We start from the raw sequence: 26,638 nt of genomic DNA, 5'->3' as shown, positions 1-26,638 counted from the left end.
TTATCCAGCTAACAACAATACGTATACAGAGAGTGGGACAACACCTTTTTTATTGGCCTGTGGCCCCTAGAGCAAAAAACAGGTACAGTGCTTCCACTCTAAATCAGGAATGATTTAAATCTACTGCTGTGTATTCATCTCAGACCAATTAAATTTTTCCAAAAAATTACTCCAGAAAGTTGTGTGATTTTGAACTGGAGCATTTCTGGTTCAGAATATGGCCAAGAAAACTGGTCAATTAATATGACTGAACAGAGAAAGAGAATGGAAGGAAAGACAAGACTGTACATTAATTCCGATTCCAAAGAATTTTTAGCATGGAATGGTATCCTAATAAGCAAGCTAATTGAGAACTAAACCTTGCATGGTAAATAAATTACATCAGATCCCTTTCTATAAGGAATATCGATGAGCATCTATTTATAAAAGACTTTGTATGAATAATTATAATATCCAGAACATTTTCTAAATTTATCACATCATTCATAACTTGAGTGATTAATTATTATCATGTAGGGAAATGCCACTTATGCTTAATCCAATATAAAATGAGAAAATATTAAAATGGATGGATGCACTGTGATTAGGTCTGTCAGAGACACTTATTTTTAGAACCATAGCAAGATCAGGACAGATTTTATTCTGAGATACAATGGCATAAACATGTAGCAGTTTTTCTGTGAAAAATATTGGGAAGAATATATAAAAACAACAATTGCATAAGAAATACTGAAAATTGTTAGGTTATGGATCATATAGAAATGGCTGTTACCTGAATGGCCCAAAGCCAAATGAACCAAGTAAATCATTATAATAGCAATATTTATAACTCCTAGAGTTTACACGGTTGTTATGATTACTAGTGATATATGATACATTGATGAAGCAGGATTTTGTATTTATCTATCTAATACAAAGATAACTCAGGTGAAGATTTTTTATCAATGTTATGTAGGCAGGGTAGCTAGTTTAGTAAATGATTACTATTTTCTTGCAAAATACCACAAAATACATCCTGTATGTTTTCCTATGGCACCTTTCCTGCTCTATGTCTTTGTATTTTTCTGTCTCAAATTTTAAAACTGCTTCATTGATTGTTAGTAGGACTGTTCAAATGCCCTGAACATATGCTGAGATAGTTGCAGAAAGTAAAACAAGATCTCACCTTACTTTGCTATGTTCTTGCATTTTCTCTATTTGATTTGGTTAATGTGACTGAAGTTCATTTTTCAGTGTTCAGAATCTGCACACTGTATTTTAAATTATAAGTTGGGAGGTTATATTTATTTTCTATCATGTTTCGAGAGCATATCCCAGCCTCAGAGATAGCTTCGTGCAGTGACATAGTGAAATCTGTGTGGCACTCCACTGCACAGATTACATTAGTCATTAGCCATTCAAAGTAAAATTTAAAAACAAGCAAGTACAAACCAACACATTCCAGATGATTTTCCAATTGTAAATTCTCCAAATTTTTTATTAGTAGACAATGACTGACTGAGTTAGAGCTGTAATTTGCTCTGGCAAGTGTTTCGCACATATCCCATCACTGGCAGAGATAAAGGCTCAATGAAATTTTTTAGCTTAATCAATTTGCACACCCACATCTGCCTGCGGATAGAATAGAAACTACTAGCTGGCTTTGAAAAAGACCGGGCACACAGGATTTGCTGGCTTCTCCCTAGCAGAACACCTGCACTGGCTTGCTAAATACCCTCACAGGCTACATGGCAATCTCCACAGCATCAGAGCACAAGCAACGCAATGATGTTATTCTCACCAACTCACCAACTCTCACGTGCTGTCTGGAATGGTGGTTTATTCAGAAATAGTTTGCTAGTGTAGGTGAACTCTAAGAATATAAAGGTGTATATCCCTGACCAAAGGATCCTGCTAAATAAAGGGTGCCAGGAAGCAGTTCCTGACCCTGAGGCCGAGTGGTGCAGCTGACGTATCCATGCAGTTTAGGGATAACACCTTCTGTTGCAGCTCCAGAGAGTGGTGTTACTGCACAAAAAATGACGACACGTATTGCATACCTCTGGTCTGTGGCATAAGGGAACATGGGAGCTTGAGGGTTCAAAGTCTGCACAGATAGAGTTGAAGGAGTGTGGATGGTGTGCTAGAGGGAGCCAATCTCACAGTCTCCATGTAGCCTTGAAAAACGGTCCTTTGGGTGAGCTGTTATCAGAAATCTTTCCAGGCTTTACAAGGGAGAGAACAAAAAATACTACTAGCTAATCAGCATAGACAAGCAAGGCTCAGTGTTTGATATCACCTCTGGTTGACCAGCATAGATATATCCAAAGTGACTTGCGTTGCAGCAGACAAATCATAGGTATTGAAAAAAGGGAAAGTGCTCTGTACACTCTTTCCTGTAACACTGCTTCCTTCACACAGGATTACTCTTTTCCCAAGTAGTGTTGTCACATGTCACATGAGTTTCCCAAGACCTTTTTCTCTGAAAGACTTTGAAATTTTCACTTAGATACTGAAGTTCACAGTGGTTGTGTCAGAGCAGTAACTTTTCCCTGCTTGAAAAATATCTGCAATTTTCATATATATCTACATTAGTTTGGCAATTCAGCTTAAATAAAATTGGAGTGAGTTGGATGCTTCCAGAAAACACTGGCTCTGCAGCTCAAGCACTGAACGTGTTTTCTGTCAGTACACAGAGTCCTCCTGACAGGCCTCAAATCCCAACAAGTGTTGGAAATCCCGGACAGAGCCATGGTAACCCTGCTTTCAGTGAGATGGAGCAGTGACAGATGAGGATGCCTGATGCCTTAATCTTTGCATATGATGGCTGTTTTTTGTTTATCTTGATGTAATTAACCAAACAGTCCCCATATTAGTTCATTTAGTGTCATGAGAATTGGTATCTTCCTCTTGTATATGTCACAGCTGTCCATTCCTGATCTGACTCCAGTGCACACACTGTACTTCTTGCAGTGACTCATATGCTGAAAAATGTCATAACCACATGAAAACTCATAAGTGACCTAGAGAAAGCACAGAGATACATTCAGATATGTGAGTGGTAAATAATACTTAACATAGACCAAAAGAGCATGGAAAGCCAAAAGATCTCACTAGCAGTGGAAATGAATGGGAGCAAGCTGAACTATTACTATTTATTAAGAATAAATGACCTGACACATATAGATCCTTCTGCTTGCAGATTATTCTAGGAAGGAGTTTGTAGTAAGGCAGATGATGTTCATAACAGTTTGCAGCAGAGCTCCTGTGAGCCTGTCTCAGACTTAGAATTGATTATAAAGATTCTTTTATCTGTCAGTTGCCTAAAACTTTCCCTATTCATTATCCATAAGAAATAATATACATTCCAGTGGCCCATACACATCAAAGATAAATATGCCAAATTTTATCATCAGTTTTTCTTGCCTGAAAATGTATTTGTATTTTCATATAATGACAGGCATTTGTTTATAAACTGAGGACTAGCAGGTGATATATTTCTGCTCCAAATTGCAGAACAGCCTCTCCACAGTCATTCAAACCTGCTTGCAAATTTACATCTCATGCAACTCAGCCTACTGCAGTGTGAAACTTCATTACAAACTACAGAGGGCAGGTGAGGATTGTAAAGCTGTGGATGGACTTGTATACTCAGGGTTTGAGTGGCTGACACAAGGCCTTTTCTTATATAGACCTAAGCCAGATGTTTCTTCCAGCTGGTGACTCAGTGCATGCTGTCTCTCTCTGTTGAGAGACGACTTTTTAATTTTCAAATGCATTAAGGAGTTCATAATTCAAGATAAGGAAAAGGAAGTATGAATGAAAGTTGCTTTGTAGATGGAAGGTAACATAAAATATTAACAATGAAAGTTATGTAAAAGAAAGACTATTTTTAATGTTTCTCTCTTTCTTTTGTTTTTCTGCCACCAGAGTTGAACTTGTGTGAACACTTCTCAAAGTATTAATAATTCAGCTGTTCACTCCTGGCTGACGTATGGCATACAGTTTCTCTTGGTCTCACCACAGTGTATTGTGTTTTCTGGTGCTGCTTTTGTATTTAAGGACTGCAAACTGCAGAGCTCCTCAGACAGATGCAATCAGAGTGCCGAGTGGGAAAGGAGAAGTGTATACATTTACTCTGCTCTTTCCAAATGTCTAATGACAGTTATTTTGGAATAATTACAAACATTTTGTTCAGGGGAAGAGTGAAGACAGACCATTCAGGTCTCATATAAGCATTTGGCAAGATAACATTTAGTTCAGTTAAGAACTTCTTTCCAGTATAGAGTTGAAGAAAAAAAAAAAGCACAGATGTTTAGATCTTTTAGATAACACAGAAACTCTGCCATATAAACTAACCAGTGCAGTGGGTGGAACAAAATCCCGAAAGAGATGAAAACATAAGTTAAAAATATACAAAGGGATTTTTAAGTTGGTATCAGAGGAAAGGTGGTAATGGTGTAGGAATGCAGGTTTATCCATTTTCCTTCTACTGCAGGATGTCTTTTTAACAAAGACTATAGCCTGGAAAAATCTGCCAGGGTGGGAATTTTTTTAAAAATGTAACTTTGTAAAAAGTTTGATGAAGTTTACGAAGGACTATAACCAGGTAAAAGGAAAGGTTTTCATCTACACTTTTGTTTTGTTTAAACTAAAATTAAATTTGGAAATTAAATCCTATATCCTTATTCTTTAACATCCTTAAAAGGAGGAATGAGGAGGGGAAACAGTAATGAAATCTGTTATTTTCATGGTACCTAACATTGGTTTTAAGATTTTTCAGCTGTGTAAATGGAATAGAACGTTGACCCAGCTAGATGGTCTTAGAAAAATGTTTCCTTTCTTAATTTCTTTATTACTTCCCAAGTCTGTCATCATCACATAACAGCCCCTTTTTGTGATGAAAACATGAAAGCATGATTGGATTTATTATCTTCACAGATACGGTCTAATATTGCTAAGATTTATCGTGAAAGGACAGCATTTTAATATCAAATGTGTGTCCATTTGATGACTACTACAGACAACATGTCAATAAATCAATAGCTTTATTTTCTAATCATGGTCTGATGCATTTCCAGATGTGTATGCCTAGCCATGTATTTACTGCAGTTGGTAAATTCCTATGAGTAAATTCTCAAAAACATGGAGGGGTATATTAAATCTTCAGAACAGATAAGAACAAAGCTGGTTTCTTTCCCAGAATTTTCTTCTCGTTACTGAAGCTGAGAGGCTAAGCTCCTGTACATGTCCGTTCCAGACTGGGTACATCTACAGAAAGCCCCAGTGCTTTGAGAAAAGATATTTGGCAGCTACTAATACATTAATCAATTGAGTATTGGATGAGCCCAGCAGTTCCCCAGAGTGAGTAGATTACTGAGAAGAGCAAATCAATTGCTAATTTGCTAAATTTACGTCTGTAAGAATTTCATAACCAATGTTATGAATATTTAGCTGATTTTTCTCACAGTGAATTGATCAGCCCTCCTGGATGAAGGCATAGACTTACTGATAATTCATGGATCTAAGAGTATCATAAACATAATTTATTTACAAGCAAGTATGCAAACAGCCTTCTCCTTCCTTAGCCTTTCCCCCAAAATTACAGCTAATAGCCAGACTTGATTTTTACCCTCTGAGCATACATTTCGTATTTGGACTTTGTGGTTAATGCTTTATATTCCTGAGTGCAAACAAAACTGTGAACAATGCAAACCAGAGCATTCAGAGTTCTTCCTGAGACTATAGCATCTGTAAAATTATCCAAGACTAGCATTTCTCTGGTTTGAAGATATATTAGAAATTATTTTTAATTTCTGAAGTATTCAGACACTAGTCAACACAGTGTAATTTGTGCTGAACAGCCAGGAGTGCAAGACAGGAATGTTATAGCTCCTCACCAGTGTCCACTTCTGTTTTTCAAGCTTGGCGCCAAACACCCCAGGCTCTGAACTCATCAAGCATTTTACACAGAAACATTTTCTTTTCTTTCTATTGACATTTTAAGAGCATTATCTTCCCTCTAACACCTTCTAACCACTTTCTGTGTGGTTTTTTCTCCTTTTAACGGCAAAAATGCAGAAAAAGGAGGAGCTGAGAAGCCATGCTGGGCTGTACATGTGCAATATTGGCACATCAGCCTGTATGCCTAACAGATTAAAACTGCAGGCAGGTACCCTACCTGCAGAACTGACCAACTAACATTTTTCTGGTTGGGGAAGAAAAGCTGCCTTCTTGAGACCATATCCTCTCCTCCTGCAACCAAAGGGAGCAGTGAACTCTACGCACAGCTGCAATTTGCAAGCATACTCTGGGAAATCAGCTTCAAACTTTCTGTCACATTATAGTGACTATAGTACAATGTACCCCAAAGCCAGAGTTTTACTTGGTCTGGTGGTTTTTCTGGCCAGAAAGCAAGTATAAAAGGCAAGAACAGGGCCTTAGCTTTTTATTGATAGTAGATGATTAATTTGCTTTATCTCATTTTAGGGAATTATGATGGTAATACAACAACTGTGGTTTGAAAAGTGGGTGTAAAAAAACACAGTAAAGCATCTTTTTTAATCGTTTAACCTATTTCAGTGTGTTGTTGATTGTAATTAAACTAATGTAGCATTAAATTTGACAATAATTTTAGATTATATATTTTGATACCTTGAAACCACTTAATTTAACTCTTGTCTGAAAAATTAGATAGATACTTCCTGCTTTGTCCCTGTTAGAGACACTGTTATGACAAATCAGTGGAAAATTGCCTTAAGAAACACCAATGCAGCATTTTTAGAGTAAACCTTACACTACACACTGTCCTTGGGATTGTTCTAGTGTAGGCAACATTAACTTAATTTTCTCTTTCACAGTAAGCAATATAGTATTTGGGTTTGTAGCTTTCTGAATCACTTTTAGATTTTAAAGGATCAAGGTAATGTCCAGTGTTACTTTATGTATGTGTCGATCTGATCTTTCCACAGAAACAAACCAGACCTGATCCCTTTGAAATCCCTGAAGTTGTTTCTGTATGGAAAACAGATCAGAACCAATCCTTGAGGTTATCAAGACTGCAGATGGGGAGTGGAACAGAAGACTATCTTGTTTAGTGTTAGCTTTTAGCTGACTAGCTAAGAGATGAGTCAAAGTAAACTTCTAAATACTTGGGCACTTCCCTTGACGTATTTGCTGTAGCGTACTGTTAAGCAGCAAAGTGAAAAATTTCCCTGTTACCCACACCACTGAAAGTTGCCTGTCTTTATGACAATAAAACTGTCAGTTAGCAATTCTTTCAACCGCAGGGCTGGGAAACAAGCCAAGATAGGAATGAGAATGGGGAGGTATAGTTGAAGGCATAGAAATGTCTTTTCCTTCCCATGGAGGAAGACTGCAGTGGATTGGCAGTCTTTGAACCCCCTTACCTGCATTTTGGAGGAGTGAAGGAAAACCACAAAAAGTCTAGGTAATTATGATAAGGCCAGATTGTGCTGGTAGTGTCCATGAACAAAAATAATGCTGTAGTTGTTTATTGTTGTAAATGATGCTTTGATGCATGGATCCAATAAAGACTTTGTTTGAATTAGCAGTGTTTATCTAAAAAGCAATGAAACATGATGTTTATATGTGAGATAAGCAGGGAATCATGCTTAAATGGTTGTAGAATTTTTATGGTCTCTTAAGTCGCAGAAGTTGCCAACATAAGGCAAAAATGAATGAATGAGGAAATAAATGAAATAATAAGGAAATCTCTGCTAGAAAGTGCTTAACTCAAGTGAAAGGCAGAATTTCTAATTGGTAGAGAAGGTTCAAAGCTCCTATGGTGGATTTTATAAAACTCACACACAAAATAATACAAAGGGAGAAAGGCAGCAGGGAAAGTTAGAAATGTGCAGAGATGTATTAACGGAGAATTAAATTGTATACCTGACAGATCATAAGGGCTTAGGTTGTTTCCTCTATAACCTCTGACTGACTAACTGAATTCCCAGAATGAGGATATGCGGGGGAGAAAAGAAACATCCGATGAGTACCAGTCCTCACGGCTGGCCAGACACACCATTGCTGAGTTGCTAATAGATTTGTGCCCAATGACACAGAAACTGAGACACTGAAAATGGGTGTGGCATGAGGGGAAGATTCTCTGTCTCCTCCTTATGTATCTTAATCAAGAAGGATCAGATTCTGTACTTTGTTCACATCAATCAACATCTTACTCCAGAAGCAGATGTCAGTGGGGCTGCATAGGAATAAAGCTTCAGGCAATGAACAGAACCATTGAGCAGCATGGTGTTCCCTGTCATGTGCTCAACAATCCCTTTAAATAAACAGTTTCACAGGGCATGCATTTGTTTTACCCTGCTGCCTATAAAAGTTGTGTTTATAAGCCTATCCTTCTTGTTCAGCCTCCTCAAATCAAGAATGACATTTGCAGCAAAAAGATGCAGCAAATGATTGCAGCAAAAAGATTAGTGCATTGACTTAAAAATTCCATTAACAGTTTTCTACTTCAAACGAATGAATGTAAACTGGGAATTAATTGCTGAAGTGTCAGAGGGAGGCTTATTAGCCATGGGTCCATGGTATAGATGACAGAGATAGGCCATGTCTGACCAACTTTTTCTTTTCAGTCTACCTTTTTATGTACAGCTGAAAGCAATGGTGAGCTGTAGTAGTGATGTCACCATAGATTTTGTCTCCTAAGCAGTTTGAATTGCAAGTGAAAATTTTATAGTACTTATCTGGTGAGAGGCTCATTTTTTGTTGTGATCTGAGCTATTCTTAAATGTTAGCAGCAGTAAAAGAAAGACTGGAGAAACTGTGGGCCTGCTGCTGAATGAGGTGGGTGTCCTGCTGACACAGGATGCAGAGAAGGCAGAGTTACTGAATGCCTTCTTTGCTTCAGTCTTCACTGCTGAGGATGGCCCTCAGGCATCCCAGCCCCCAAAGAAGAGAAGAAAAATCTGGAGAAAGGAGGACTTCCGCTTGGTTGGGGAGGACTGGGTCAGAGATCACCTAGGCAAACTGGATCCTCACAAATCCATGGGCCCTGTTGGGATGCACCCGCAAGAGCTGAGGGAGCTGGCAGGTGCTGTTGCTAAGCCACTCTCCGTCACCTTTGAAAGATCGTGGAGGACAGGAGAGGTGCCCGAGGACTGGAGGAAAGCAAATGTCACTCCAGTCTTCAAAACGGGCAAGGAGGAGGACCTGGGAAACTATAGGCCATTCAGACTCGACTCTATCCCCAGGAAAGGTGATGGAACAGTTCATTCTGGAGGTCATCTCCATGCATGTAGAGGACAAGAAGGTTATCAGAAGTAGTCAACACGGACTCACCAAGGTGAGGTCATGCTTGACCAACCTGACAGCCTTCTATGATGGTGTGACTGGCTGGGTCAATGAAGGGAGAGCGGTGGATGTTGTCTGACTTGACTTCAGTAAAGAATTTGACACTGTCTCCCATAACATCCTCATAGGTAAGGCTAGGAAGTGTTGGTTAGATGAGTGGACAGTGAGGTGGACAGACAACTGTCTGAACAACAGAGCTCAGGGGGTTGTGATCAATGGACCAGAGTCTGGATGGAGGCCTGTCACCAGTGGTGCTCCCCAGGGGTCTGTGCTGGGTCCAGTCCTGTTCAACATATTCATCAATGACCTGGATGAAGGGATAGAGTGTAACCTGAGCAAGTTTGCTAATGACCAGATTGGGAGCAGTGGCTGATACACCAGAAGGCTGTGATGCCATCCAGTGAGACCTGGACAGGCTGGAGAGCTGGGCCGAGGGGAAATTCACAAAGTTCAACAAGAGCAAGTGCCAGGTCCTGCACCTGGGGAGGAACAACCCCGGGCACCAGTACAGGTTGGGGGCTGAACTACTGGAAAGTGGTTCCGCTGAGAAGGACTTAGGAGTGCTGGTGGACAGCAAGTTGACAATGAGCCATCAGTGTGCCCTTGTGGCCAAGAAGGCCAATGGTGTCCTGGAGTGCATTAAAAGGAGGGTGGCCAGCAGGTTGAGGGAGGTTATCCTTCCTCTCTACTCTGCCCTAGTGAGGCCAGACTGGGAGTACTGTGTCCAGTTTTGGGCCGCCCAGTCTAAGAAGGATGTGGAACTGCTTGAGCAAGTCCAGCGGAGAGCTACCAAGATAATCAAGGGACTGGAGCATCTCCCTTATGAGGAAAGGCTGAGAGACTTGGCTTTGTTCAGCCTAGGGGAGAGAAGGTTGAGGGGGGATTTCATCAATACCTATAAATAGCTGAAGGGGGGGTGTCAGGATGATGGGACTGGACTCTTTTCAGTGGTGCCCAACGACAGGACAAGGGGCAATGGGCACAAGTTGGAACACAAGAAGTTCCACCTCAATATGAGAAAAAACTCCATTCCTGTGAGGGTGCCAGAGCAGTGGCACAGGCTGCCCAGGGAGGCTGTGGAGTCCCTTCCCTGGAGACATTCAAAACCCACCTGGATGTGTTCCTGTGCCCCCTGCTGTGGGTGTGCCTGCTCAAGCAGGGGGGTTGGATGAGGTGATCTCCAGAGGTCCCTTCCAATCCCTAACATTCTTTAATTCTTCATTATCTTCAAGCTTGATGCCATGTATTATCTCTACAGAGAAAACACTAAATCTAAGACACCAATAGTTATTTAAAACTTTTTTGCAGTAGCATTGAGATCATCTCGGTGATACAAGGGAAAACTGTGGAGCGCAAGAGGAGGCACTATGCTTTTCAGTGTTAAAAATGAAGAGATCTTAAAAGTAAAGTTAAAAGACAAGGATATTAGAATAATTATCATATTTATCTTTGAAACAGAGAAGTAGACGGAGGTATAATCAGTTTTTCAGAGGTGCAAAGAATAGCTATTTCTCCAAATGTCAATGAAAGCCAATGAAACCTGAATATTCATTTTCTGTACTGCTTCAGAAAACCTCTCCCTAAATTACTTTCCTGACTATGTATGGCCATGGCAGATCCAAGAATCAAGACCAGAACTCCTAGAGACTGTGATTAGATTTTTGTCAACACCTTGCTGCTAATCTAGATTAAATCTCTGCTGAGCTATGCTAACATCAAGCAGAGGTGAGGAGGAGAGATATAACACCAAGCTGCTGGGTAAAGATTTTTTTGTCTTCTACGACTGTCAGGGCTCTCTTTAGGGAAAATGTCTCTGGAGAAATTTCTTGGCATGCTGATGTCCTCCACATGCCAAACTTACTTTATCTCTACACCCACCCCAACCCCAAAAAACATAAAACTAAAACTTTCAAAACACTCTGGACAAAATACAAAAATAATAGTAATAAAAAAGGACAACCTCCAAACTTTTTTAAATCCCAAAGGGATTTTCACAGGCGCCAGTCTCTGAGTTTGTGAATTTTAGAGACTACAGAAAGGAATTATTCCTTTTAACTCATAAAATCTCATAAAGTATTGAGGTAATCCACACTAAGACCTAGGATACATCCTCCACATCCTATTTCAGAAGTAGATTTTTGTTGAGCATCCCAGGCCTTTTATTTTGCTGTGGTCTGAAAGATACTGAGACATTTTAGCCTTATTGATTTACTGATTTATTTTCAGTGTTCTTTCCTGTAATACATTAACGAAGAGCCTTTTCTTTTCTGTTGTGAGATAAGGATAGTCTCAGATGTGGCAAGCCTACAATCAATTAAGGAGAGAGTAAAGAAAAGGAAAAGACTCTGGGAAGGCAACGCATTGAGCTTTTTTGCTTTGGACCCTCAGTACCCACTCTAAAAACATGCAGAGAGATTAAAAACAACTGTCGAGACAACTAAGTCCTACTCAGCCCTAGAGAGAAACCTGAGCCAATAGTCAAGTGTTGCACCATAACCAGATAATTTGTAAATTTTGGCTTTTTCTGATTTTGGCTCCAGTGATACCAGGTTAAGGGAAAGCTGCTGTCAGTCCTTTGCTTCCCAGCTGCACATAGCTCACTGCACAGGCTCTATCCCGAGAAAATCTGACTAACCATAGTTGCTGTGGTACCTAAAAAAGGCAAAGTCATTTCTCAAATAGCTAAGCTACAAAGAACCTGAAGAGCTACAGATCAAGGTCAACAACTCAATTGCCACCAAATGTGATTGTTTTATATATTAATACCAGATATCTCTAACTTTTCCACTTAGATACAATAACATGTTTGTGCTGGCAATTACACTGATGCTGGAAAGTTCTTGGTTTTATATCCCTACTTAAACACCAGCATTTGAATCTCTCAGCTCCTTGTGGAAGGAAAAGCAGACCTGTGAGGAAATGCAGAAATCTCCCAGCAATCAGGACACTTAGAAATTGGTACTGAGCCAAGCTGGTTTAGAGAAGCTGATGCTGATTCAGATGGGGGCTGGGAGGTGGGAGCAATACAAGCCCCATGTCTGAGTAATTACTGAGGAACTTCTGAGACTTTGTGAAGTTACTGATAGTAGAAGTGTGTTCTTGGCTGGACAGTTAAGATGTAGAAATGGACAGCTCTCAAGTTTCTTGGTAGTCTGCAGTGAGCAATAGAGACTATTTTCTTTAGTCATGTTGGGTTTACATGAGCTTATGGTGAATAATCCCGAAGACAACTGTAGAAAGTTTTGGAGTGTCAAAAAGTGGTGGGCTTGTGTTTCTAGATAAAGCTGCTATCCTCTAAAATCATAAGAGAGAGATTTGAGGGCTTATGTTGCTCTGGAAGTATGAAGTGGGTGGATTCTGGCCTGTAGTCACTTCATTTAAGATTTAAGATGATCCCTAGAGGGTTAGTGTTGTCTTCTGTAGTATTGCTCCTACAGCCTTAGACAGATGGATATATTGAGACATGTTTGCAGAAGTGATTGGAGTTGGTTGCAAACCATACTGCCTGTTACTTACTTGTGCATAGCCTTTGGATTAGTGTGCTGCCTGGCATGCTTGCGCTCTCATGAACTTACTCTGTGGGCAGTGAGACTATTTCAGTAGGAGGGAAAGCAAATTCATATAGGGTGAGGCCTTTTATGTTCAGCTCTAAAAATGTTAAGTTGGGAAGTCTATGTCTGAATTCTATTTCTGTATAATTATTTCAGGAAGCAATCATGAAAAGCGGTCACACAGACAATTCCCTGGTCTTAATTGCCTTTGGTGGGTCAAGATCATCTCAGGCTCAGAGCCAGGTTGCATCCCAGAATGCCTTCTCACTGGTTTTGTCCTATACACAGCAATTCACTTCTGGGTTCCCTCCTGGCTGGAAGCAGGAAATGAGTTCAAAACTAGCTACTTGATTTTGCTGTGCAGTCTGTGGTGTTTCTGAAAGACATTCTGCCAACACTTTATCCAAAGATTTTGGGTATAAAACTTCACAGGAATATTCTGTTAATATCCAAGTCTGTGTGTATTTGTCCAATTGGCTTGATAACTTGGCAAACAGTTCAATACATGTTAATGCTTGTTTTTTCATTCATGTTTCATTAGTGAGTAAAATAATATCTTGTATCATATTTGTTATGCTACATGCCTTTCTTTTTGAGCTTTTAAAGAGAGTACAATCTCTTCTCACTGTTAACACTACAACGAATCTGAGAAAAGCAGTAGGTGTCAGAGGTGATAAGTGACTTCTTGGGAGCTCTTATTGTGATGAATTGTACATATCGAACTGTGGAAAATTAAGCTTGAAACTTTCCTGTTCCCTCACATTTAGAAATTAAAAGGAGTTGATATATTCTGAAGACAGAGAAGTCAAATAGAAGGTTATACTTAGCTCTTCAGATGCAGATTTCTTTGCTCTTTGTTGTTGTTGTTGTTGTTGTTGTTCTTGTCTAAATATTTTAGCTGTTGTAAAACTTCTCTCTCTTGCCCTCCAGCGAGTCCTAGCATACAAGGGAGTCAATAGGGAACAGCAGAATCAGCTAATTTATTTCCAAACTTAAACAAAAATGTTCTCTAATAACAACTGGAGAGAAGAAACAGCACTGCTAGGGCAGTGCTTATAGTACACTGCATCTTGCAAGAAGTGTTTAGAGTGCAAGTTTGGCAGAGGGATCTGCTATTTATAGACACTGTGACAGGGTAGTCAGCTCTGATTAATGGAGGGGGCTCAGCTTAAGACATAGTTTAGTGGGGATTTTTCTTAATACACATCTGTAGTCAGGTGGTCATGAGAGAATTGTTTGTTTGCTGAAGTGTTTCCAGCTCTTTCTCTGAGACCTCAAACTGTCTGCACTCCAAATGTTCAAAATAAAAGTTCACAAAATGACAGTCCTTAAATACACTGTTGTTTTTTAAATCAAATGTTTTTCTGAATACTTGGAGTTGAGTATACTGGATGAGTGATTCACAGAAATCTTGCTGATACACGTAGGCTCTATTCCTTCGAAGATGCTGTCTACTACGTATGACCTAAACTACAGTTGCCATTGAACACAAATGTTCCTATGCATATATTTGGTTTCACCTCCCGAAAGAGGGAACTAGAGCACTGAACAGCCAAGGCTTCCAGGCTTTCTGCTCCACTGCTGTCCCATGACCCAGCCTTAATTTGTCTCCAAGGCAAGGAAGAGTGGCAATATTTGCAGACTGGCCATTACCTCCTGCAATATGACTGTGCCAATTCACCAGGAGCACACGTCATCCTTCCCTAAGGGTCTGGAAAGCCAATCCTGCTGCCTCCACTTGCCTTGCAGTCTCAATGCAGGGAGAGCTTTGCTCAACATCAGCAGAAACACAGCCTGTGAGAAGCACAACACTGGGTCCCCAGATCACTCCCTCTGTATACGATCAGCACAAGGTAATATCCAGATGGTTTTTTTTCCCACCTGTCTTCCCTAAGAGGCTATAGGCATTTCCAAACAAGTAGAAGCTACTTTGCTTCTAAATACCAGTAAGACTGCTTAGAAGGCAGACGCTTTTGTTGAATGCAGCTGGCACACTGTGTCTTTCAGTGTTCTCTGGGAAGGAATTGTAGTAGGAAGAAGCAAGCACTGTCACCTACACTAAAACCACGGTAAGGAGTCTTACCTATGGTAGATAAAAGCTCCTACATAGAGGGCCTGTGGGGCAACCCTAGACTGTCCTTTGAATGTTCTTTGTGTCTTTATCCCTTGCACAACTTTGATTAAGGTTCAAGACCAATATATACAGCATACAACTAAATCAGCAAAGATATTTGCTGGGTGCCAAAAGCTGCAGCACTGCTGTTCCCAGGTGAATATACGCATTTCTAAAGAAAGCTAGATTTCCTGGACATGATGCCATGGTGACATAACTTGTTGTGAGTCTAGCCAGAGCTGGTTCAGACTTCAAGACCCCATGGCAAAGCGTGGTGACAGCATGTCCTCATACAATTGTGGGTGCTGCAGTGCACATATTTTACAAACCTGGACTCCAAACAGAGAATATAAAACTCAACATCTGGGAGATTTGGCTCTATAAAGAGTGCCTAAATATGATGGGACAGCCTAACGAAGTAATGTAAGAAATCCAATGCTGTGAAGGCATCCAGTTACAGGGAGATAGCAGGAAATACATCTAAAGCATCTCCCACCTTTCAGAGTATGCTCTCTGAACCACTGCTATAATAGAGGCTATGACGTCCATTAGGATTTTTGTCTACAGCTCATCCCAGACAGTAAGCTTTTGTGATTTTTTTCTTACTCCTGTAAATACTTTTGAAAGACCTGGGCTGGACTCACCCTTTGTCAAGAGGCAGTAGTAATGTGACTGGCCATATGTAGTATAATAACTGCTGAGTCAAAATGCTTGCCTGGCAAGCATTAGAAGCTAAGTCCCTTAGCATTAGAAGCCTAAGTCCCAGTCTCTCACAGCTGGATGGATAAGTAAGCCCATCTCTCAGCCCTCATTGCTTGGAGCTGGAGTGCACCCTCTGAGCAAGGAGATTTAGCAGGAGGAGCTACAGCTAGAGGCACATTAATTAAAAGTACAAAGTTAAACCAAATTTTCTTAGAGCTTCATTAAACTGACTATCCTAATCACCACCTTTCTTTTCACATCTGAATTCAATGAAGAGAGTGGTTTCTGTGTAGCAATTAACGAAGGCATCCATTTCCAGGAAAAGGTGAAGGACTGAGGGATACCCAGGCAGGAGTGAGGTGCCAAAGCCCTGCAGAGACCCAGTGCCTTTCCTCTGTGCAGACCCTGGGCAGAATGTAATCAGTCTCAAGAATGATCTCAAGAAGCTCCCTGACCCCCACAACAGCCATCATGATGAACATTTTGACATTCTTTCCAAGCTTTGTGTAAAGCCCCTCATAGTGCCAGGGAGTGGCTTCTCCTTGGGGCATGCAAAGGGGGAAATCCCTTAAGAATTTGGCATTGTAAGGCATGACTTACAGAAATGTGTATTGGTGGTGTGAAAAAAAATTATATCATCAGGGTCACAATGCTTTATTCTGAAAGCATTTATATCTACTTGAAGATACAGACATTAAATTCTCGTCCATTTTCCCAGCTGTGCAAAGCTTTTGACAAATGTTCCTGTTAGACTGGGCAATGAAAAATAACCCATCATTTATTTCAAATTATATCACTGTCGAAGAACTATTTAATAAAGAGATTAAATATCTCCATGGAGTCATCTTAATATAGTATTTGCTTGTCAGAAAATGTATTTGATTACAGTCCTTCTAGAATAAGTCTTTTATATGATATTTTGCTAGTAGTAATGGACTTTAGCCATTTCAGAATAATACACTAAATTGATCCCAGGTGGCACAAATAAATGGTCTGATTGGTGGTGGCAAGATTCCTGTTCACAAATATAACCCTGTGAAATAGATGAGGAAATGTAAGGCAAGTGAGTTCAAAAGAGCATAAATTATTTAGGTGAGAGGTGAGGTGTAAACATTGTGCCACATAGTCTGGGAGCTAAAGGAGAAGAGGTGAAACAAAGAGTGTTCAGAAAAAGGAGTCAGAGGTTATTCTAAGACAAAAATCTAAAACTTGCCTTCTGATACAAGCATGCAAATAAGGAGATAGCTTAAATTAGCTGATAATTTGTGGTTGAAAATGGTGTTTACTTTGAGATAATCTGTAATGCTGGGGAACATTCCTGACTGCTGTACAGTTTTCCTGAGTCCATAAATGTCCAGGAGATCCAGTCACTCTTATTCAATGGGTACAAAGACCAAATACATGTTCAGCCTGACAATCCCTGAAAGAAAGTCTACCAGAAACAGCCAGAGTCACCAGTAAGTAGGAGCCACTCTGAAAACAGCCTTGAAGAGAAATGTGGGCATTGCAGTAGCTTCCCCCCTTTTTTGACCAGACAATTTTGTCTAGATGATCAGAAAACCTAGGTGTGTTCTTGCAATCCCCTTACTCCAATACCACTTCTTACCTGACCCTGAACCTCTTGGTATACATAGACCATAAACTGTTCTGGACAAGGACTGCCTGCTCAGCAGATGTCATATGAGCTCAGCACAGCATATCACACCTTGGCATCTCACAACAAGATTTAGAGTTTAGGTGAGGTGATTTTGCTTTCCATTAGAGGATTTGTAAAAAAGCAATAAAGTTATGCATACCTGGATAGAAAGTGGTACTTATTAACATCAGAAAAGAAAATATCTACTAGAAAATTTAAAATTAAACATTGTTGATCCAGGCCATGATAGAAACCTTTTGTTGTTTTAGGAATTAGCAGGTTTATATTTTGTTTACCTTTGCTCACCCAAAATTATGAAGGTTTACTTATGAGATCTAATTTCAAGTTCTTCAGTTAGCACATGAAGTAAAGATTCCCACATTATGCATTTTAATATATGATATAAACTGACTGCTTAAAATGCAGGAAAAAGAAAAGGGAATTTGGAAGCCAGATTAATCTGACATTGCAGATGTCTGGAGGACGTAAAAAAGAAAGGAAAGGAGAACAAGGTAAACTAAGAAGAGGGGACAGATGCTGGCCATTTTTCTTGCTCTTGTTTTTAATGTTCTTATGTGAAACCTCATTAAAACATTTACTTCCTTACATCATGTTTGTTGTTAATTTTGGTATTAATACTCGTGCTTGTTTACTAAAAACTTGAACAAGCACCTTGTTATTAGGCAAGTTGTTATTCTTAAACAAAGAGGATCCAAAGTTTTTGAAGCAAACAGTGATCCATGGATTAAATAGCAGCAAGCAGGGTGCAGGATATAACCTTCAGCATGACAACTTCAACATAATCTGGCATTATCCTAACAGTCAATTCTTTTCACTAGCCAGACATCTATTTAGTTACCTTACAAGAAAAAAAAGCCCTGTGAAGTGACAAGTCAGAGAACCAAGTAGAAGGCAATCAGTCTACAAGCAATGTGCCAATCATCAAAGCAGTCTGATTTACCATAAGACATTAAAATGTTTTTAGAATTAGGGTTGTTTTTGGGAAAAATCTCTCTTAGCAGAGTAGCCTCTGTGCCCCCATGGTTGAAATCAGGAAACACAATGTTTCTGCCTTTCGCTACGGGACTGGGAAAAGGAAAGTTATTATCTTCAACATAACAACTGCTACTAGCACAAGATGTTCTTAAATGAAACAAAAAAGTATGTTTAATATGTCTACAACGGGAAGATCTTATCATTGCAGTTCCAAATGATTTTATTTCTGTTGTTGTGAGATACATATTTCAAATGAAATCTTTTTCAATTTTATTTTCCCTTTAACTTCATGATTTGTAAAATCAGCAGAACTGAAGTAGTTGTTATTATCATGTGCTGTTTTCTTAATAGCAGTTATTGCCAAGAATTTCTTCCAGTATACTTTTGACTGAAGTTTCCAGAACCAAGGGAATTCAAAACGATGGCTTAGATGTCAGAAAATCATGGTTTCATAGAACAAAACCTGCCCTGATGCTTTTCTAGCAGAAACATTTTTTAGTCCTTTTTGCAGCCTGGTCATTTTGTTAACATCCTTGATGTTTAGAAAGAAAGGTAAAACCAGTATTAGCTTTTCTTTGAAGTCTTTACATGTGCTGTCACATTGTAGCTGACAGGCAGAATGTGTATGCAACCCAGCCAGAATGATTGCCTTGACCTGAGCTGTTTCTACATCAGAAACTTGATGTAGAAACAGCTCTTTCACAGATCTTGGGAGAATCTGAAAATACAGGGGAATATTGTGTGTGTTACAGCAGAAGTATCAGAGGACATGTTTGTAATCTGTTCATAGCACAGTAATATTAATTCATTAAATATATTTCAAATTGCCACTGTCTTCCGAGATAATTAAATAATAACACTAGATAATGTCAAAGTCCCATTGAACTAAATAAAGACATATTATATGACTGATTATTTTTAATATTTCTGGGTTTTTTATAGTTTGAACTCTTTAGTGTGTACATTAAACCAGGGATCGATATTGGGCCCAATGTTATTCAATATCTTTATAAGTGATCTGGATAACGGCACCAAGTGTAGCCTGATGAAGTTTGCTGATGACACCAAGCTGAGTGGGGAAGTAGGCACTCCAGAAGGGAGAGCTGCTCTGCAGGGAGATCGGGACAGGCTGGAAGAGTGGGCCAACAAGAACCTTATGAAGTTCATCAAGGGCAAGTGCAAGGTCTTGCACCTGGGAAAACATAATCCGGAATGCAGCACAGACTGGGATCCACCTGGCTGGAGAGCAGCTCTGTGGAGAGGGACCTGGGGATCCTGGTGGACAGAAAGCTCAACATGAGCGAACAGTGTGCTGCTGCAGCCAAGAAGGCCAACAGGATGCTGGGTTGCATCAAAAAGGGCATCGCCAGCAGAGAGTAAGAAGTCATCATCCCACTCTACTCAGCACTTGTCAGGCCACACCTGGAGTACTGTGTACAGTTCTGGTCCCTGCTCCACAAAAAAGATGTGGACAGGCTGGAAGGGGTCCAGAGAAGGGCCACCAAGATGATCAGAGGACTGGGAAGCTGCCATATGAGGATAGGCTGGGAGAGCTGGGTTTGTTCAGCCTTGAGAAAAGGAGGCTCAGAGGGGATCTCAACACCATGTACCAGTACTTAAGGGGCAGCTATAAAGAAGATGGAGATGCCCTTTTTACAAGGAGTCCCATGGAGAGGACAAGGGGGAATGGACACAAGTTTCTCTTGGGGAGATTCCAATTGGACACCAGAGGAAAATTTTTCACACTGAGGACAGTCAATCATTGGAATAATCTCCCCAGGGAAGTGGTTGTCTCGGCCATGTTGGACACGTTTAAGAGTAATCTGGACAGGGTGCTGGGCCATCTTGTCTAGACTGTGCTCTTCCTAGAAAGGTTGAACTAGACCCAACCTGAGATTCTGTGATTCTGTGATTCCACAGATAATACAATACTCACATAAGTCAAGCACCTTCATTTTTTAGAATTCAACTTTAACATCTGCCTAGAAGCTGGTTTAAAATATTTTGCCTACAAATTTGATTTTCTCTATTGAGGAAGACGTAATAGCTTGTTCAGTGTGATACAGCTCAGGTATTCACATCAGCAGTTGGTGACAGGGATTTGGTTATTGAGCAAAATACCACGTAAAGAGAGCTGAGCTGTCCACTGCCTTATCACACATATGCTGAAAAACATTAGTAATAGCTGCAGTTCGAGGCTCCTGTTGATGTTTTCAATGTTTTTAATTAATAAATTATTACTTAAGTAGAAAACTACACCCCCTTTTCTGTACTAAACCAGCTTTTTTTTTCACTGCTTGTTCTTTCATTTACTTACCCATGACATTCTGATGTATATGATAATGCAGAAATAGCCTAGTCAGGTGGCCACAAAACCATTTTCTTCCAGGAGGCCTCAGTGACAAAGCCTGGGAAGTTCAGCTCCTGACAAAAGAAAAACTGTACTTGAACAAGAAATGACTTCTACTACAAAGTATTTTAGTAGAAATTTGTGAAACAAAAAATTGGGAGTTTGTTTGTAGGGTTTCACAGATGATACAATGGCAGTGTTACTCACAGAGCGGTGGAAAATTGGGCTAGGTTGCAACTAGAAACTATACTACGTTTGAGGAATCATGCTTTTGGGACAAGGCAATGAACTAGATGGCTTAGCAGCTTCTTAGCAGAGAGTTTCCATCTTTAATACATATACTCAGTGCTGAAGAACATTTATTTCTTCTTGTAGTGTAGTTACACAGGATAATGTGAAGAGCTTACATAACTAATACAGGAGCTGCATTAAAGATATATTAATACTTGTTTATAAAATGCTCTGAGACACTGAGAAAGGAGAAACTTTAGAAGGGCAAAGGATTCTATATACGAGAATGAGTCAGGAAACATTCTTTGCCTGCTTCTGCTCTGGTTTTGATATAATGAAAGTTTGTAAACACTCACCTGCAAAGTTAATCAAACCTCAGAACTAAACAGAGTAACATTTTTCAGAATAGTTGCTGCAGTGTTTAACAGGGTCTTACTTTAAATAGTAACACGTCACATTTTAAAATGTTTCCTTGTTAAAAGGGCCAGGTGCCCTCTTCAAGCACAGGTGACAGACTTGGAAATGAAAGGGATAAAAAATTGAAGCTCTCTACCTCCCCTTGCTGTAGCTGCTTTGCAAAGAGGTGTTCAAATTAGCAGGGTCCTCCTTGAAAGTGATGACAATAGCAATCAGAGCAGTTTCTCTGGAGCGCTGAAGGGCGCTGCTTGCAGCACATTCCTTGTGAATAGTAGGTTTCTTGCATCTTGGCATTACACATTGAATTAGTCAGAAGGTTTCTTTGTATGAAACAACCGTTACATTGGCCAGTGTTCTGGGGTTTGGAGTAGGACCTCCAGACCTAAGCTACTACAAAGGTTGAACTGTCTTGGAGTAACAATAGACCGCGTTCTATGTAGAACAACACAGGGAGAGAGCAGAACTGCTGGTAAGTGCTGTAGGGCTCAGTGAAACCCCAGACTAAAAGCTGTATGATCTTGGTATAGCCCTACCAAGAAGAGAACTGAATTCTTCTTTCACTCTCTCCCACTCCAAGAAAACTTCCACCTGTCTGCTCATCTAGGAAAAGTTCTTCAAAAGGAGTAATCAGATAACAGTTGAAAATTATGTAATTATTATTTAATTTATTTTTAAGGAAAACTTTAAAAAAATGTTTATTTCTAAAACCATTAAGGAGGTTTCCTCCGAAGTATGGACCCTGGCTGTCTGGTAATTCCTTGAACCTACATGGTCGTCCCCCCAGTAATCCCATTTATATAAAGTGTAAACACTTCTATCACAAAAAAAAAAAAAAAAAAAAAGAAAAAGACAATGTCTGTTTATTTGTTTATTTATAGGGCTCAGCCTTCTCTCTTTGATGTCCATCAGCATTTCCTTTTGGCTTCAACAGAACAGTGACTGTAGCCCTTAGGCTAACCGCCTGTCCTCTCAGGCTTTGCAGAAGGTGTGTGCTCAAGGCTGCAGGAGGAAGGAGGTACTTAGACCCGTTGCTTGTCTTTGCTCATTCTCCCAAAAGGTACATGTTTTTCTCTGTCTGCAGGTGCCTTCCTTTGTGGAGGAAGGCCAGGACACAGCTCCAACTCCTCCTTCCATAGGTCTCTAACCAGCTATTATTTATACTAACTGCAATTCAGTTACTAACTAAAGCTGTGGCTGGGGGAGACATTTGAAGGCACCAATTTACTGTTGTCAACAATTACTCCACTACAACATAGCAGACCCATAAAGTCCCACTCTTAAAACGACAGGCTTTATTTCTATGGCATTGATTGTTTTTCGGTCTTACAAACTGAGCTAAGTTGCCTTCTACTTTCAAAGCTGTCAGAGAAAACAGGATGTCTCTTATTTCTCTTGCCTGCAAAATGAGACCTCTGCACAATTAAAAAAAAAATCAGTAAAAACCACAGAAAATACTTGCAGAGTTGACAGTGGTTTTTGTGTTAACCAGTACTTATTATCAAATACATCCTTCTAAACTCTGACAATCTCTATGCTACATCTAACAATCATGTTTCCTTACATTGGCCACAATTCTGCAAGTGTTTGCAAGATATGCTTATCAGTATACACACAAGTGGGCTCAGGAAAAACCTTGATATTGTGCTCAAAGATAACCCTGCAAGCAGTCAGTTATTTGATTTTAAATTACAGTTTTAATAGTTCAACACAGACATGCAGGGTATTTTTCCATGGTAGAGAAGCCCCTATTAAATGAACTCATTAAAGACATAGTTTGTTACCCACTGTGTTCAGCTGTAAATCTGAAGGTATTTACTTTTAAAATTACCCTTTTGAAACAAAACAACAGTGTTTACAGGGTAACTTTCTACTGTAGAAGGAAGGTGACTAGGGTTTTAATACTTCCTCAGACCAAAGGCCACACCGCTTCTAAGAACTGTCTTATTTCTTCTTCTTAGAGGTGAAAGCAATATTTCTATCTTTTAGCTGATGACACAAATTTTGGAGGCATTAAGCATAATATCCCTGCTGATAAGTTGGGTGAAAAGACACTCAGAGAAATGAAGCAACTTGTACAAGGACAAACTGGCCAGATGATTATCTCTTTTCTGATACCTGACAATACAATAAAGGGGGTTAACTGTGTCATGAATAAATGATCATATCCTTGGCTATACAAAATCTGACAGCTGCTCATAAATGTAGGGTATACCCAGACATATGACTCATCTCACAATTACAAGAGATTGAGGGATCACCCAAGAAGAGATAATTCCTGAAAGATATTCTAATATTTTAGGCAAGTAAAGCCTTTTGCATTTCATTTTTTTACAGACTCAGGCTTCAGACAAATAATCACCTGCCTTTGTTCCCTCTCATTATTATCTGTTTAACAAATCAAAGTGTCTGTTCAAGATGTTTATCACTATTTGTATGATTCTCATAGAGTAAGAGAAAGCAAAGGTGTGAGGAGAGGGCTGAGGAAGATTTCAAGAGGTCATCTTTCTGTCCTTAGGCAGGATCAGCTATTTCTAAACCATTCCTGATGTAGTCATAAAACACCCATGGCTCTATTCTTACAGTTGTTGACAGAGAAGTTTGGCAAACTCCTGAGATAACCTGTTTCTTCACTGTTACAGAATGTGTCTTTCTGTCTAACTTAGATGTACTAGCTGGCAATTTAAGCCCATTATTTTTTGCTTTATGCACAGTAAACATTATTACCTCCCCTTTTGCAACAGCCTTTTGCATATTTGAAGGCTGTTATCATGTCTCCCCACAGTCTTTCTTCTCTTTAAGGATAAACAAATACTGTTCTTTCCTCACGGGTCATGTTCTGTAGACCTCTGACCCATTTGTAGCTCTCCTCCACACTCTCTACACTTCATTTGCATTTCTCTTGGGAAACAGCTGAGAAATTGCCTGCAGCCCATGAAGTGAAAGGATTATTCCCTCTGCCTTAAATATGAAACTTCTGTTTGGACATGTCAGTAAGTCTGGGCTTTTGTTTTCTGCTTTGTGCACAATTTATGATTAGTTTTAACAACCAGTGTCTTGCTGAAAAACCTGCAGCTTACCATTAATTTCCAATTATTTCTACTGAAGCATAGTATTTTTTAACTTAGTCACATCTATCCATTTTTCAGAAAACATGTTTATTTTGAATCCTGATTCTCAAAGTAACAGAAACACTGGCTGGTATTAAATCCCAGGCAGACTCTTCAAATCCTACATCATCCAAAACTACACAGTGTGACAGTAAGTCCTCAATAACTATGCTCTGGGCTTTCCAGATAACACCACCCCTTGCCTAACAAATATTGAATCTAAGCTTTTTACTAATGTAGGTGGTGTGGACAGAAGAGGTCCGCTACAAGTTAGTGTGGTGCACACTTCTCCTTTTCTAAAAAGCTGTTATTTTGTCATAGATACAAATAAGGTCTGCTTGGCTGTTCTTGACAGATCAGCACTAGCTGTTATTTACTTCTGTGTTATCTTTGGGATACTTATAAGGGGTTGATTTTTTTATTTTAGCATTTACAAAGAATTTAGGTTAGACTGACCAGTCACCAGTCTCCTAGCTGCTCCCATCCCATTTTTGAAAACCGGACATTCATTTGCTCTTTTCCGTCGTGTGGAACTTTACCCAGTCATAAAATGTTCCCTGAGTGCCCTGAGATGATTTCACTCCCACCCACCCCAGTTCAAGCATGTAGCCCATATAAACAGCATCTTCTTTTCCTGATCCAGGCTGACTTTTTCACCCTTAGTCACTCATCTTAATTGTGTCAGCTTTCTTACCCTGTCAGTCTTCTTACTGAAGGCACAATATACACTGGCCTTTGTTGTGTTCACTGTTGTTAGCTTTCCCTTCTGACTTTCTTCTTACCAAAAATGATTACACTGATCACAGAAATTTCCTACTGGCCCTTTAAATAGCTTGTGCTTGATGTTATCCTCACATGCTTGAACTATTTCTTGAAATATGTCCTCTGGTTTTTCTACATACTGTATGCTTATGTATTCTTTATCCTGAGCATTAGGTAGAGAGATGGTCTCTTACTATGCTTCCCATATTTTCTCTGTGATTGGTGGTTTGCACTTCCATGCTTAATTTTGTCAAGAAACCACCAAGCTCTAGAGGTCTTGAGATAGAGCTAGCTTTATACATGTAATTAGTGTATACATGTAATTAGTATGCATGATGGTTCCTGCAGTGGTGTGGATCTCTATTGGCATTCATCTTGCTTTCCCCATGCTGGGGTCTGTTGCCCTGGAGATTTAGACAAAGTGGTAGGAAGACTATTTGCTTTCTTCTTTTCTCCATCCACCTTCCCCCACCCCAAACTCTCTCCAGTCCCAAGTCTCTTTTGCAATACTACCTCTCATGCTACAGTAGCAGTTGTCATGTCTTGACCATACCTGCCCTGTTCTTGCATACCTGTTCTCACTAAGTCCTTGCTTTAGCTCTGCAATCCATTCTGTTCACCTGCACAGATTTGTTCTGAAATAATAGATCAAAGAGTAATTCAGGTGGGAAAGGAGGGCTCTGGAGGGCTCTAATCCAACCTGTTGTTCAGAGCAGAGCCCACTTCAGTCATATGGGTCTGTTTAGGGCCCTGTTTAGTTTTGAAAATCTCAAGGTATAGAGTGTCTGCAGCTTTCTGTGGGAAGCTGGTTCCAGTGCTGAATCCCTTTTACTGTGAAATATTTTTTCCTTATACCTGGTTGGAATTTCCCATGCTGCCATTTGTAACCATGGCCTCTTGCTCTTTCTTTTGTTGTTTGTTGAGGGATGTTGAAGCTGTAAGGATAAGTAGAATCCAGGCTTGCTCTGTGTGGGCTTGTTAAGGATCATTTCTTTACACTCTATACTTTGGATAGTATTGCCTTCTGTGCTGGTGCTTGTTTCAACCAACCTGTTACTCTGGAAAAAAGTAAAAGGTGAGGAAGCATGATGCGGTGATACTTCTAGCCAGTGTAGATACTTCTCCTAAGGTGCAGAGGCAGAAGGAAAAAAGTAGCCTTTCACTCTAAAAGCAAAGATATGCAATTTTCCAGCTGAAGGTTTTCCCCAGACTCCAAGCAGGCATAGCAGCAAAGCATAAAAAACATATATATATATGTATAAAAGAAAAGGATCTGTAATCAGTTAATGCATTATGCAGGCTGGGTAATTTCTCTTGGTATCTTATTTCCAATCTTTGGCAAGGAAAAGAGCTGACAGAACCGAGATTCAGGGGTAAAGATAAAAAAAAAAGCAAGCAGCAAACTATATCACCTTTTTCTTCTACGAATTTATATCTCATTATGAGAATGTTCCTTTTTTT

General features: G+C 39.7%; 1 long non-coding RNA gene across 1 annotated transcript in view; it reads left to right on the top strand.

Moving 5' to 3' along the window:
* LOC142050472 (uncharacterized) overlaps positions 1 to 22,436 on the top strand; it is a 49,940-nt gene extending 27,504 nt beyond the window's left edge. Inside the window, exon 3 of the long non-coding RNA XR_012658039.1 lies at positions 22,187 to 22,436. This is a non-coding gene — a long non-coding RNA (uncharacterized LOC142050472). The remainder of the gene's footprint in view (positions 1 to 22,186) is intronic.
* Positions 22,437 to 26,638: the final 4,202 nt, after the last annotated feature.

This window comes from Phalacrocorax aristotelis, chromosome Z (genome assembly GCF_949628215.1).
Source record: "Phalacrocorax aristotelis chromosome Z, bGulAri2.1, whole genome shotgun sequence".
In the NCBI taxonomy this organism is placed as follows: Eukaryota; Metazoa; Chordata; class Aves; order Suliformes; family Phalacrocoracidae; genus Phalacrocorax; species Phalacrocorax aristotelis.
Note: the sequence above shows the minus strand (reverse complement) of the source record. Positions and strands in the feature narration are given on the sequence as shown.